Raw genomic sequence first — 14,102 nt, 5'->3', positions numbered from 1 at the left:
AAAGAAGTGGATGATATGGAAATAGTGGCTCGTATTATGGACATGATGAGGCAAGTAGCCGAGCAACAAGATGAAAATTAAAAGGCTATACAAAGAATTAGTGCAACATTCATGATAATGAAGGCCGGGGCGGACGAAGTGGCTAAAGAGAGCGAGTTCCCACCAGAAGATAATTTTGAAGAAGGAGATATAGTGAGCCCATCTTGACTAGAGGAACAAGCTCAACTGGTAAAATCTCATAAGTTTCTACGTAATGGTCTTTCAAATATGGCAGAACAGTTGATAGACGAAAGAACTGAGCTCAGGCAAGATACTGGCCAACTTATGGAGCAAAAAGATGAATCCCAACTATTTGACCAAATTATTAATGATACCAAGGTTGACGAAGTGCGCAAAAGTTAGGATATCAAAAGTGAAGCGATTATAGAGTTGGAGCGCATTGGACCTCATTCTAACCATTTTTCAACATTGTGCTTGGTTGGTGAAACTAAGTGTGAGGTACCCGCACAAGGGATCATACCTAGGGTAAGTCTGAGTACCCGTGAGCTGCTAATTCTTCGGCTTTTCGCCTATCAGGGAGTTTCTTTTACCCTCTTGTTATTTTCAGTGTGCATTGAGGACATTGCACAATTTTAAGTGTGGGGTGAGGAGATTGTCTGAGTGATTTTTTGTGCTACCTTAGCTTAGTTGTAGTACTAGTTCTTAGTGTAGTAGTTTTTGTTAAAAATAGAAAAGAAAAAAAAATCAAAAAATTTAGACTTTTCTTGACGATGGATTTTGTGGACAGTTTTCTTGAGGGATTAAGGTCCAATGAAAAAAAAATTCAAATGTAAAATATATTGATTTATATTAATTCGAGGTGTTTTTATGTGTAGGAATCATCCAAAAGCAATTGGGGGCGAAAGGTGCGAAATTAGAGCCAAAACGGGCGAAAAAGAAAAATTTGGATTTTCAGCGCCACAGGCAGCGCTCCACGCCACCTGTGGTGCCAGTGGCAGAAAATTTAATAAGCTAGCGCTAGGGCCAGCGTGGGGCATTGGGCTGGACGCTGGTGATGGAAAATTTATCCAAGTTTGCCCGGGACAAGGTTATTTCGGTCCTAGACCTATCCAACGCGTATAAAAGCAAGACTAAGCTTATTTTGAGAGGAGAAACGCCACTTTGAAGAGAAATTACACACAGTAAACATTCAGAAGCAAGCATATCTCACATTTCTTTAGTATTTTCAATTATCCAACACTTATGAATTTGTTTGATACTATCATGAGTGGCTAAACCCCATAGTTCTGGGGTTGTGATTTAGCCATGAATATTGTTGTTTAACACTGACTTAACCTTGATTATAATTCACTAATATATGATTGTTTCTTCAGTTCTGTAATTAATTGCTTAATTGTCTGGCCAATAGTTAGGTTGTATTTACTATCTATGTTATGCTTGGGAAAGACATATTTAGATTATAGAAGAATTGAAGAGAGCACAATCTTAACTCCGGGGGGGGGGTGGATTTATGGTTAGGATAGGAATATACCTAGTCATCGTGCTTAATTAAATATCATAATTGTCGCACTCCCTTTTTCCTCGCGAAGTCCGGGTTTCGACATTTTGAGGACAACTCATTTCCTTTTGGGAATTGGGTATGAGATTTAAAGAGTCACCGCCTAACAGATTAAGGTACGTTAGGGCACCTAGAACAAATAACTCGTATACTAGCTTACGTTACCAGAGATTGGGTAAGGGCTCGAAATTACCTTGAGGGGAAGGTGTTAGGCACCCCTTAAGGTCCACAATGGTGGGTCCCGGCCAAACTCAATTTAAGCGAATTAGTCTTATAAGCAGATAAATAAACAGACATTACTTTAAAAATAGGGAGTAAAGGGGTCCTAGGTTTTTTAGCCTATAGGATCACTTTTGTGCAATACTTGGTAATCGCGCCCAAATTGGGGTGCTACACATAGCATTAGTGCACAGGTCATCATATCCTTTACTACCCGATTACCCTCCCCTTAATTATTACCTAAGCGTTCTAGCAGCATCGAATACGTATCATATGCGTGCACTACCCGTCCCTTTCCTGTGACCTTGGAGGTGTTTAGGACCTTTATTTAAGGAAGTTCTAGACTCACATATGTTGTTTTAAAAGGAGAAAACTAAGCAACAAACAAAAAGTCAAATAGGACTATCACATAAAGATGCAATAAAGGGCTCATATTTACCTCCACAAACAGACACAAAGCAAGTGCACGCCATTCAGACAAGCAGTTTTATAAGTTTAGGAGTCATATAGGCATGATATCTAAATGAGTACGAATAAAATAGGCAATAGTTTTATTTAAGCGAGGCAGTGAATACTTATCAGTTTGCCTACTGATTTTATCACTTACTGAATTTGAACACGTTTCAAGCAGCAAAAAAATCACAATTGTAATCTCACGTTTTAACTATCCTACTGGTTTGCCTAAGTGATAACCGGGCAGAACTCTATTAGCATGGTACCTAAGCTGTAAACAGTTTTAACAGGCTAATTTTATCTTTAGACCCTATAGACATGTTTTCTAAGTGCTGGGACTGATTACAAGCATTATTTTATGATGCAGAAGACTAATTTTAGATGCATTCCCTATAGGCATGATATCTAAATGCAGAAACTGATCTTAGAACCTTATAGGCATGGTATCTAAATGTAGAAATTAATTTGAAACCTTATAGGCATGGTATCTAAATGCAGAAATTAATTTGAAACCTTATAGGCATAATATCTAGATGACCTTAGTTCCTATAAGCAAAATCTCTATTATTCATGCATAGGCAGAATTCTTGGAGCGCATTGACAGAGAAAATGGTTATTCAAACAGTCAATAGCCTACAAACATGGTTACTAATGCATGTTGGATTGAAACATACGTGCAAGTCCTATAAACATGATATCTAATGTGCAGAAATAAATGTAAAGCCCTATAACATGATTTCTAATATGCAGATGTGCAGCACAAAGTCAAACCAATAATACAATACTAGCATAATCAAGTCCTATAGGCAGGTTCTCTACCCGATTCCAACATAGATATATAAAAATCCCTCCTAGCTTTTACTAATAACCCCGATATTTGTTTTTACAAGAATTATAATACAGACCAATATAAATAAATTACATAATGAAAATTACTACACTATAGAGAGCCTTCATAGGCCCAACATCAACTTGGAACCAAGCCTCCAAACATAGCACCTCTGAGTATAGTGGTAGTACATTTATAACACATAAAGTTGGTTCTTGGTGTGTCAAAGTTCCCAAGGGTCTCAAGGACCCTGGACAATGCTCACACCAGAATCAGATGTTCAACAAGATTCTCAAGGATTGAAAAACCAGCCCCAATGTGTCAAAGTTCAGAGGAGTCTCATGGACCCTAAGCAGTACCCACACTAAGGGTGGCAGGACCCTAGACAACTAAGAGTAGGAGTTGAAAATAATATATGAAAATAGGAGATAATTTTTTTTTAGAAAAATAGTTTGGATTTCAGAAGTGCATAGAAACAAATTACCAGGCTACAAGAACCACAAGCAGCACACATTTAGTAGAAGGAGTTCAGCCATGAACTCCAACAATCAAACAACAGACAAAATAGAGTGACAATTAATTTGAACAAGGTTTCACATAGCCTTAATCCATTAGCTATTACTAGGTGAACATATAGGCATATATTAATTAGAGAATAACATGCTAAGATCAAGTTACTGATCAAACAATCATACAGAAAGGTAGTAAAAGTTGAGAGCATAGAAATCAGGAACACATAAAACCAGGTCAGGGGTTAAGGCATGCTAGTTGAGAAATAGGTAAATAAGTGTCATGGATCAAATATGAGCATGCTAAAGTGTACTAACATATTGGAAATGACAAATTCACAGGAGTTGAAACATGCTAGTTAACAGAAACATAAGGGCAAACAATGGCATGTTGATATCTACAGCAGATAACACGTTGAATAAGACATGATAACAGAGGTAGACATGTTGTTTAAAAGCAGTAGACAGGAATAACATAAGTCTAATTACATAGCATATTGAACGATATCAGAAGTGGAGACATACCAGTTAAGAGATAGCAATATGAAAGTGAAGAAAATAGTATCCAAGAGCCTAGCATTGGCCTTCAGCCGGCTAGACAGTGCAACAATCACAAGTAATAGAAAGAATTACAATGGAGAGTGTAGTGAATAAGAGCAAGAATATGTGTGTGTTTCTGTCTTTCTCAGTGTGTGCATGTATAGGTGTCTGAGTCTGTGTTCGTGTGTTTGAAAGAAATCAGAATGGAGTTTATATAGCATTCAGCAGAGAAGACAATTAAGGTAAGAAAATTAGAGTTCACAAATAAGGCAAGCAAATACAATCAGCCCGTTAATTTGGGCTAAACTTGATCAAATAATTCCACAGAATCCGAAAAATACCCCCCCCTCTAAATTTGGGAGAATCAATTAACAACTCAGTTTGGGATTCAAATAAGGGCAAGAAATAAATCATAAGTCGGTTAGAGTAAATCAAAGCCTAGAAATCAGGCTAATAAACTAATTAAGGCAAGTAATCCATTAGGCATCACAAATAAGGAAAATAGGTGAAAATCACGGGGAAGTACTAATTTCAACAGAAAAATATAATTTGAATCCTAATAAAATTAGTCAGTCTCTTTTAATTGACAGAGATGAAAAATAACGGGCAAATATTGAAATAATCAGTGAAATACGTAGAAACCCTAGGGTTTAGAACATAGTCATGAGAATCAGTCGGACAAGTAAAGAAAATTAGGGTTAAACACTTAAAAAAATTAATATTTTTTCAGAAACTTAAAGGGATGAAACCCTAGCTTTAGAGAAGACAAAAATCGATTAATAATAAGAAAACACAGAAAGTTTTGAAAGAGAAATAACAAATAAACTTAAAATTATCTCAGATCTATAAGGATCTGAACGGATTCGAGTAGAAAGAGACTAGGGTTTTAAAAGAATGACAGAGATGAAAGAAAATCTGGTTTGGAACCATAGATTCGAGCCATAAACACGAAGATAATAGTACTTACAGACGGAGATGACCATAGGTCGGTTCATAAAAAGGCTTTGAACAAATCTGAGTTGAGTCTCTTCGAGATTCCTTCATATAACAATAAAATTGAATAATTAGAAGAGGTAAGAGGTCGACAGGGGCCTAAAATCACAGAGGAACACCATGGAATGGGTAGTTTTTCGGTGATGACGGCTAGGGTTAGGGGAGCGTCTGAGAGAGAAGAGAGGAGGAAAGGGAAACAGAGGCGGCGAAATTAGAAAAAAAAAGGTAGGGTTTAAGGGTATTAGGGGGTAATTAAAAATGGTAAGTGATCCTTGACCGTTGATCTTTTGAGATCAACAGCTAGAATTTGATCTGATGATGGGGGGATAGAAATTGGGCTTGGGTATTTTAATTGGGCTGGGGGTAATGTTTTGGCTAGGTCTGAAGTTAAAACAAAAATCAAAAGGGCTATTTGTTAAATACTCAATTAATTCGATAAAATATTTTAAAAATAATTAATAATTCATTAAAAATTATTTTCATGTATAAAAAATGATTTAAAATAATAAATTAATATTATAAAAATTATAAAAAGCTATTTTCTGGTGAAATAAAGTAATAATGCATACATAGGCTATTATTGCAAAGTTATTGCAATTATAACCCAAAAATGTAAATGTGGCTATTCATGAAATAATTAAAGCTTGTTACAAATATAAATGATAAAATTAAACCATAAAATTATTATAAAATCATTTCTGATGCAATTAGTAATTATTTATATAATACAAATTCCGAGATAAATTAATAAAAATCATTAGAAAATGCAAAAATTATGAAAAAATATCAATTGATGCTCATGTACTATTTTGAAGATAGATATGCATTTTGAAAATAATATAGAGAAAAATTGGGTATCAACAGTAATCTTAATGCGTTCTTAATAGATTAATTTCATAGGAATATATGCGTTAATCTATTTTGAATAGGTGAGTAGTACTTCGGGAGAAGGCTACGCGAGCAATTGTTCGATTAATTAGAAACCATGAGTGAATTGTATGAAAGGGAGAGTTAACTAGAACACAATAGTATTGGTGAATCGATCACAACCCTGGAATATTTGTCTTTGTTGCTTGATAATTTAGTTATTACTTAGAATTATTGTTTAGTATAACTACACTCTTGAACTCGAATTGGCTCAACTGAATAACAAACTTGGTGAATTTAGTGGGTAGTTGATATAAGTATCTGTGGGTTCGACACTCGACTTATCATTTTATTACTTGTACGACCACGTATACGTGTGTGTGCATTTGAGAGCCACAAGTTTTTGACGCGGGGACTTGAATATTAACTACTTTCTAGTTTTTGCTTTTCATTTTTATTTCGTCAAGTCTAACTTTACTTTATTGTTGCTCTGATCTCAGGAACTTTGATTGAATACGTAGGGTCAGAAGCCAGGACAGACTTCAAGGCTTTAACCCCGAACCTGAGAGAACATTTCATAGGAGGTTGAGGGAGGTAAGGGAAACAAACAATCTCCTAGCACTTGTTCAATTTACTATGAACATGGCAGAGGAGCAACATATGGCTGTTCAAGAGGTGGCGATGCCCAGCATTGTAGAAAGGGGTAAACTCGGACTCAGATAGGATAGGATTGTGCGCGCCGGGCCCTTCGGGTCTCATATCCTCCGTAATATCTAAAAAAATGAGTCTTATGTCGGTCATATAGAACACCAACACATAGAAAAAGGGCTGAAGAAATCAGTCCATGACTTGACATCGGTAGAATGCTACCTCCAATTCCCTGTATGTTCGATAGAGCCAAAGATTCCCCCCACTGATCAGAGTACGCCGATTACCCCCGAACCGTACAAGATAGTTACCACCTATCATACGACTTTCTAACTTAACTTCTTTTTCTGGTCGTTCTGCTCTATCGATCGATGGTAGTATAAGAGATCTGTAACCCCCCGACACCCGAAATATTTTACATAATGATTCTTGCTTCCTACCCATAGTTAGCATGTATCTCCCCTGGTCATACTTTAGTATCACATCGTAGACCCCCACCCCAACGCTATCTTCCTTATCAGTGAACCAGAACATAGTGCATAGGTACTTTTCGATGCAGTGGGGACGAGATGACGTGACATACTACGATCACGTACAGAAGTGTTGTCCTTCGTCTCGGCAATATGGAACCTCTTAACAGCTCCCGTTCTTTTATGGGGTCCTATCGGGATAGGTAGGTCCAAGCCTTTCCCCTCCCCCTCCCTCCATAAGACCCTCTTTCTCTTTCCCTCTCGGGAAAGAAGATAAGAAAGGATTCATTTTTTTCTTTCATGTGAACGACCCTATCTTGTATCAAAAGGTTTTTCGTGCTATACACCACGTTGATAAAGACCAACCTCCTATATACCGTACTCTTTTTGTACCTCGAAAGGGGGGTCCCCCTTATGATGCTACGGACGGCTGTCCGAAGTGCAAGGGGTAAACTCGGACTCGGATAAGATAGGATTGTGCGCGCCGGGCCCTTTGGGTCTCATATTTTGGCTGAGTTTACCGTACCTCCATCCCCTATGTTAGGCGGTTGTAATATTTTGTTATGTTCTACCGCTGTTACGCCAGAATAAAAGGTTCCACACGAGCTCCCGTTCTGCGGCGTGGTGGCAGGACCGCTAGGGGAGTGGCTCCGGGTATAGATAGGGTTAAATTTGCAGGGGTCATGCAAATACATAGGCCCCTTCCCTTCTCTTTTGGATGAATGGGGTGGTTTAGAAGGCGCTTTCCGATCTACGGTCCCTCGGAGCGAAGGGTTAGTAGGTAGTATGGGCCCTCTGACTTCCATCTATGTGTTGTGCGACTCCCGCGAAGCAAATGAAGGGAAGCTCTTTGAGCTTCTGGGTGAGCTTACGCTTACTCTCAGCCTCTTTGATTGGTAGGCGGGCGGGCTAAGCCCCCTACTTAAGATTCAATTCATAAGGCTAATTTTATGTTGTCGTGAGGCTTTGGTTAGGCCGACTACTATAGGCTAGCTACTTCTAGCTTTTATACTGGCCCTTCCACTTTGGTGTAGTTTTAGTTTGTATTGGTACTGAATGAACATATCAAACAAAGGCGAGCAGTATAAGCCCTTCTCCGGCCTGGGAAAAGCAGAGAACTCTAGAAGCTAGGGCTTTGTTCACCTTTGGACACGAACACTATTCCGTTCTCGGCGGAAACCCGCCTTAGAGATTGAACGGCAATAAGATAAGTCAACGTTCAATCTAAGACAGTGCTGAGCGCTGATAGATTGTATTGAACAGCCCCATTATGAAACCAACCGAAATCAGCCTTTGGTACTTAAGTAGTTAAGGTTTGGAACCCTTGCAACTATGATAGAAAGCCGTTTGCTTGTTGCCAAACCCTTCGTCTTTCTTTTGAACCAAAGTAGGTCGCGACTGTTGTATTTTAGTCGGTCGGGTGAAGCGGTAGCTTCGTGCTCCGCTTCTCTCGCGCTTGCTTACGTGAAGGCTTAAAGCTCTTTTCTCTAGGTCCAAAAGCTTCCCAAAAGATCTGATCCAACAGAAATCTCGCATTGAGCGTAGCTGATATGCGGCTACGGCTAGCCGATTATATCATTCCATAAAAAAAATCTATATGTATAGAGAGAAAGGAATTAGGGCTTAGAGCTATGAGCTATAACACATACGCAAGAAGGAAGAATGCCTTAATGGATGGGTATTCTAAGGAAGGGGAGTCACTTGCTTGTTTGGTATGTTTGGAACCGGGTTGTTTAAAGCTACCCTTTCTTGAAGAAAGAGAACCTGGGCCCAAGTCTTGGTGTATTTTGACATGATTCTCAATACGCTACCTAAACTAGGAAAGTCAGTAAGGAAAGATGGGACAAAAAAGCTCTACTTCGGGTAGCTGGGTGCATCAACCTCTTTCTTTCACAGGAGAAGGGACAATACTTAAGGAGCTTGGGCTACTCAACCGATAGGAATAGGGGCTTGTTTCCACAACTGAAAGAGAATCTGAAGCAGGATCGGAAACAAAATAAGATTGAGGAGCGGGGTAAAACCATTCTCAGAAGGAGCAGGTTTAACGGTCAGTAAGAAACTCCTCAATCAAGATGAATGAGACCTTTCATGGAAGTCTTAGTTGGACTCTACACCGGTACTCACCTTACGTCGATCTAGATGATAACAAGGCCTTTCTTTCTCATGAAGAAGGAGTAGAGACCTTGCTTTCATCTGTCCGTTAAAATGTAATGCTATACCTTTTGTCCTTGAGAATCGGCTGGGTATAGCGGGAAAGAGTTTGACGATCTAGTTACATATCACATAAGATGGGTACTCCCGATATTGTCTTGGGAATATTAGGTATATATAGTAGCGTACTGGACTCCATCTACATAAGTAGAAGCATTCAAGAATCACTTGACAGTTTTTATTTCAATTTTCCGACTCTCATCTTGTTAACTGACTTAACCGCAATACTTATCCAAAGACAGGACAAGTTGAAAGAGCTTCGGTAGTTACACTTTCTGTCTTGCGTAAGAAAGAGAGTTTAGAGTGCCATACAAAGAACCTTAGATAAGGGGATTCCTCCCATTGACTGAAGTTCTGAGTCAACCTTCCACACAAGGCAATCTTCTGATAGAGGGGAAGAGGCAGAGCACAACCGCTTCTGTGGCACAAGATGCGCTGGTATTGCAAAGGCATGAATGAGTTCACAATGTTCGAATAGGCTACTCGACCGACTAAATCTAAAAGGAGAAAGGGAGATGACTCTAGTTGTTGAGTACCCTGAGGAAGGTACCAGATCGACTTCTAGTTGTAGTGGATCTTACTTACATCGGTTCTAGCGCTTTCTCTTGATTCTATTTTTGAAAGATCTTTCCTTGCTCTGAGGAATGCCCAGTTTAACCAGAATCATCTCGTTAGCTTTTAGAGTCATCCCGGGATCTTTGGCTTATGCCATGTGCTCCAAACTTGAACTCAACTTCCTTTTTTCACCAACATCTGCTTCTCACTCAAGAAACTGGTGAAAGTCCTTTCCCTTTGCTAGAGTCAAAGGTTGGGAAGTAAAGGAGGTTCCTTTCTAGTCTAGTCTAGGCTTCTAGCCTTGGAAACGAGTCCTTAAACTCCCCTAGCTGCATTAACGATCTTAGCACTTTCCCTTTTTTTTGGACGAGTCAAGCAAGTCCAGGAAGAGTGAATCGTCGAATAGGGGGAAGTAATATCACGGCAAAAGCCTTTTGGGTCGGAAGAGCAAGCTTCTTATTTTCGATCTGGTAGGAGGGGAAGGAGGACAGAGCTTTCGATTAAGCATTTGTGTGGGTCTAGCTCTGCTTTCTAAGGGCTTCTTTTCTTAGCTTCACCGGCTGGAAAGATAATTCACGTGCATCAACAAAGGTCTAACAGTTTCATTGTAGGCACATCTTTCTCTTAGTGAAAGTCACGTTCACACAGCCCTATGCCCCCTTGTGGTATTCATCCGGATTTCTCTATCCCATGCCGGTTTGTTCACAAATCTCGGATATTACGTTTTTGCATGAATTCGACCTTTTCGGGGTTGAAGGCATAAGCGCAACTATTAAATAAAATCTGCATCTGCTATTGACTCGTTCCGCTTGAGGTTTGTCGAAGATAAGTATCAAGTCCACTATGGCTGAACTAGACTAGATTTCGAGGATGAGTAGTGGATAAAAAGTCATTCCGAGGTATACTCACAAACTCTTTCACGAGCTGGACGCAAACCATCATCTCTGGGAGCAAAAGACAGGCCCAAAGAATAACATTTCATTTTGATCGTGACAAAAAAAGAAAGAAGAGAGGGAACTTGGAGTTGGCGCCCACATAACGGATTGCTTTCTTACCAAGCCATCCTGGCTTTCACTCCTCCAGTTAGATTATTCTGCTTTGTCTCACCCAGGCGGCCTACCTGCTTTCCTTTCGTTCAGCTGCCCTCAACCGCGCCATAGGGACTTCTCAGTGCAAATCCAATTCATTATCATCCACCGAGTATTCTATTTATATAGGCTAAGTTTTGGCCATGTGTTTGTATATCGCGAGACAGTAGATTAAAAAATTAGAGTTCTCTCTAGTCCTTTACTAATACATTCCCGCCTTGTTGGTCAAGTTCACTTCGTTTATCATCCAAAAAGTCACAAAAGTCTTCTTGGGGGGCGGCGGCATTTTCGGCCAAGGCAAGATGTGAAGTAAGTATTTGTTGAAAAAGAGAATAGCATGAATGCTTTTTCTCACGGATCCGAAGATTCCTATTCTCGAACTCGATCAATTGGTTATATTCCTTTTGCGAGGAACAATTGTTGAGTGAATGTTTTACTTCTGCCCAATAGACCCCCTATCTTTATACATCAAAAAAATGTTATTGGTATTTTCCATTGCCAATATACTATTTATCATCGATGACTCCAAGGCTATATTGTAAGTCGGGGGCCAAGGCTCTGATAGGACCTGGAGCCCGAATAAATCTTCCGATGAGGAGTTTGAAGGGCCTGGAAGAGGAAGTCATTGCCCTCCCCCCACACTAAAAACCAAAACAAAAGAGAAAAGATCAGCCAAAAGAACATCTAAGCGAGAAAGTAAGTAGATCCGGAGAAAATAGAAAAAGAAAGAGATGAAAAATATTAGGAATAAAAGAATCACACTCCTTTTTCTTTTTGTTGAACGAGAAACTAGAGTCAGACTTAGTAAAAGTAAGAAGAAAAGAAGGATCAATTCTGGGGTGGTGCTTCTATCTGATCCTAGAAAACGTACGAAACAACCTGCTACGGAACTACCGATAAGGGGCAAAAACACTTTACTTAGTCGAGGCATCATGTCTTTACTTTATGCTTTGCGCTGTTTGCCTTACTGTCCGACCACGGAGAAGGCTACCACATCAAGGTGACAGGATTCGAACCTATGGCCCTCTGTACCCAAAACAGATACGCTGACCAGACTGCGCTACACCTCGTCTCACCACCCCGAAGCATATAGATCCACCCGATCGATGAACACTCAAACCGAACTTGCCCATCCTTTTGGGCACAGGGATGCGAGAACCAATCCGAGTAATCAACCATTTTTTTTTGAATCTACCTCAAGCAAGCCACCCCAACCCTACTGCCAAAAAGCCGTCCGTATAGTGCAGGAGCGCTCATATTTTATTGCTTACTCTTTCACTTTCATTTCTAAATCCGGCTCGCTCCCGGCTATGGTTTGGACCTTTCGCCTGCTTAGAAGTGGATTTGAACCACTGACACATGGATTTTCAGTCCTTTGATCTAACCAGCTGAGCTACCTGAACCACTTTCCTAAAGTCTGTTTTCTTCATCGAATAACGCCCTACCTTACCACTTGACTAGTAAGGGAAAAGCCCTTTACTAAACTAAGAAAATAGAATAGATAGGCTTTTTTCACTTGTTCGTCAAGATTTCGAGCAGCTCTTTCAACTGCCACCTAATCCCCCAACATGCTCAAGAATCGAGAGTCGTCCAGGGGCTGGACGGTCGGAGGGAGCTTGCTTATAGAAAGAAGATAGGTCGGTCAAAGAAAAATAAGGTGCAACGGGCTCTCCGCTCCTAGTCACTAAGAAGTGCTATTCTGTCCTCTGGGAGACTGGACTCCACCAAGAGGTTCTTTCTCTCACGTAATTTCGCCCGCCTCTTTCATTTCCGTACCAGAGGAAATAGGATTCGAACCCATGATACAATCTTCTTGTATGTTGATTTAGCAAACCAATGCCTTAAGACACTCAACCATACCTCCAAGTTGTTGATCGGAATAGAATTGGATGTGCCGGGTTTGGTTGCTTGCCCGAAGGAAGGGCTATCTGATCTGATCAACTACATAAGCCGTAGCGCGCTAGCGCGCATACTCTTCCTCTATGAGCGAGACTCTATCTGGATCTATGGATCTCATCTCCCCAGCATCAAAGCGAGACTCCATCCAAATCTGCCACTCCTTGGGCGAGGCCTTCTGTTCTATGAACACCCCACCACTGAATGATTCACTTTCAAGTTCTCGCCTCTGACCCGGGAGAACATAGGGTCAAGCCAAGCCCTGACCCGCCTAAATGGAATTCATATCTCCTTCGTCTGGTCAATAAGGGAGGGGAACTGGACTCTGCCTCTTCTATTACATTTACATTACATTATGAAGAAGTCCATTCTCGTCATGATCGATCCACATCCTAGCATAGTGCCCGGCTTGCTTAGCAACCAAAGCTAGCTTACTAAGGTAGTTTACTTTTTCATTTTGAAAAAAGAAGGCGAAGGCATTTTTCCTTGATTGCACGAGCTAGAGAGCAAGCCAGCAAACCCCCCTTACTCACCTCAACATCTATTAAAAGAGCTCTTTCTCCTTTTCATAATAATAAGGTAAGCATCCAGCTCTCGATCCAGAGCTACTGCTTCAAGAATCAACTGAGCTCAGGAAGTCAGGTTAAGACGTCGACTTTGACAGGGGAGATGAAAAATAATTCCCGTCTTTAGAAGTAAATCCCACTAAACTAGACTTGTACGCTTGACATGAAAAGTAGAGGTAAGCGGAGTCAAAGGCCGAACCTCAACCAGCAAAGGGGGACAGCCATGCCAATCCAAGCACAGTAAAAGTGTGGCCACTCTACCCTTATTTCTTTACCCTAGACTTCGTTCTTCAAGGAGACTCATGTGCATTTCCTCTGTTCTGTGCTCGCTACGCCCTTGTGCCTTTAGTTGAAGTATAGGTCGTCGATTCAATCTATCTTGATGGGATTTTTCTAGTAGGTAGCGAGAAGACTAGTAGTATCGACAAGAGGCTACATCAATAGCTGAAACTTTTTTTCGGGTAGGGTAGGCTTGGAGTCAGAAGTCCTATTCTTCCCAACCAAATAAGCACTTTTGCAAAGTTCACCTTCCCGCGGTCAAAACAAGACTTACGGATAACAATCAGACCTTACCAGGGACAGGGACCAGACTATAGAGCCTAATTAAAAAGAATTCGGGCTTGCTTTTTCAATTCACATCTATGAGCGAGGATTCCTCTATCTCTTGCTCGCTTCGATCGGACTCTGACAGCTTAGGGAA

The 14,102-nt window shown here is 40.3% G+C and overlaps 1 non-coding gene across 1 annotated transcript; it reads right to left on the bottom strand.

Annotated features, from left to right (window-relative positions):
* Positions 1 to 11,935: 11,935 nt before the first annotated feature.
* TRNAP-UGG (transfer RNA proline (anticodon UGG)) lies at positions 11,936 to 12,010 on the bottom strand. The gene has a single exon. It is a non-coding gene; the product is annotated as a tRNA-Pro (tRNA).
* Positions 12,011 to 14,102: the final 2,092 nt, after the last annotated feature.

This window comes from Nicotiana tabacum, chromosome 6 (genome assembly GCF_000715075.1).
Source record: "Nicotiana tabacum cultivar K326 chromosome 6, ASM71507v2, whole genome shotgun sequence".
In the NCBI taxonomy this organism is placed as follows: Eukaryota; Viridiplantae; Streptophyta; class Magnoliopsida; order Solanales; family Solanaceae; genus Nicotiana; species Nicotiana tabacum.
This window is presented reverse-complemented; position numbering and strand designations above follow the sequence as displayed.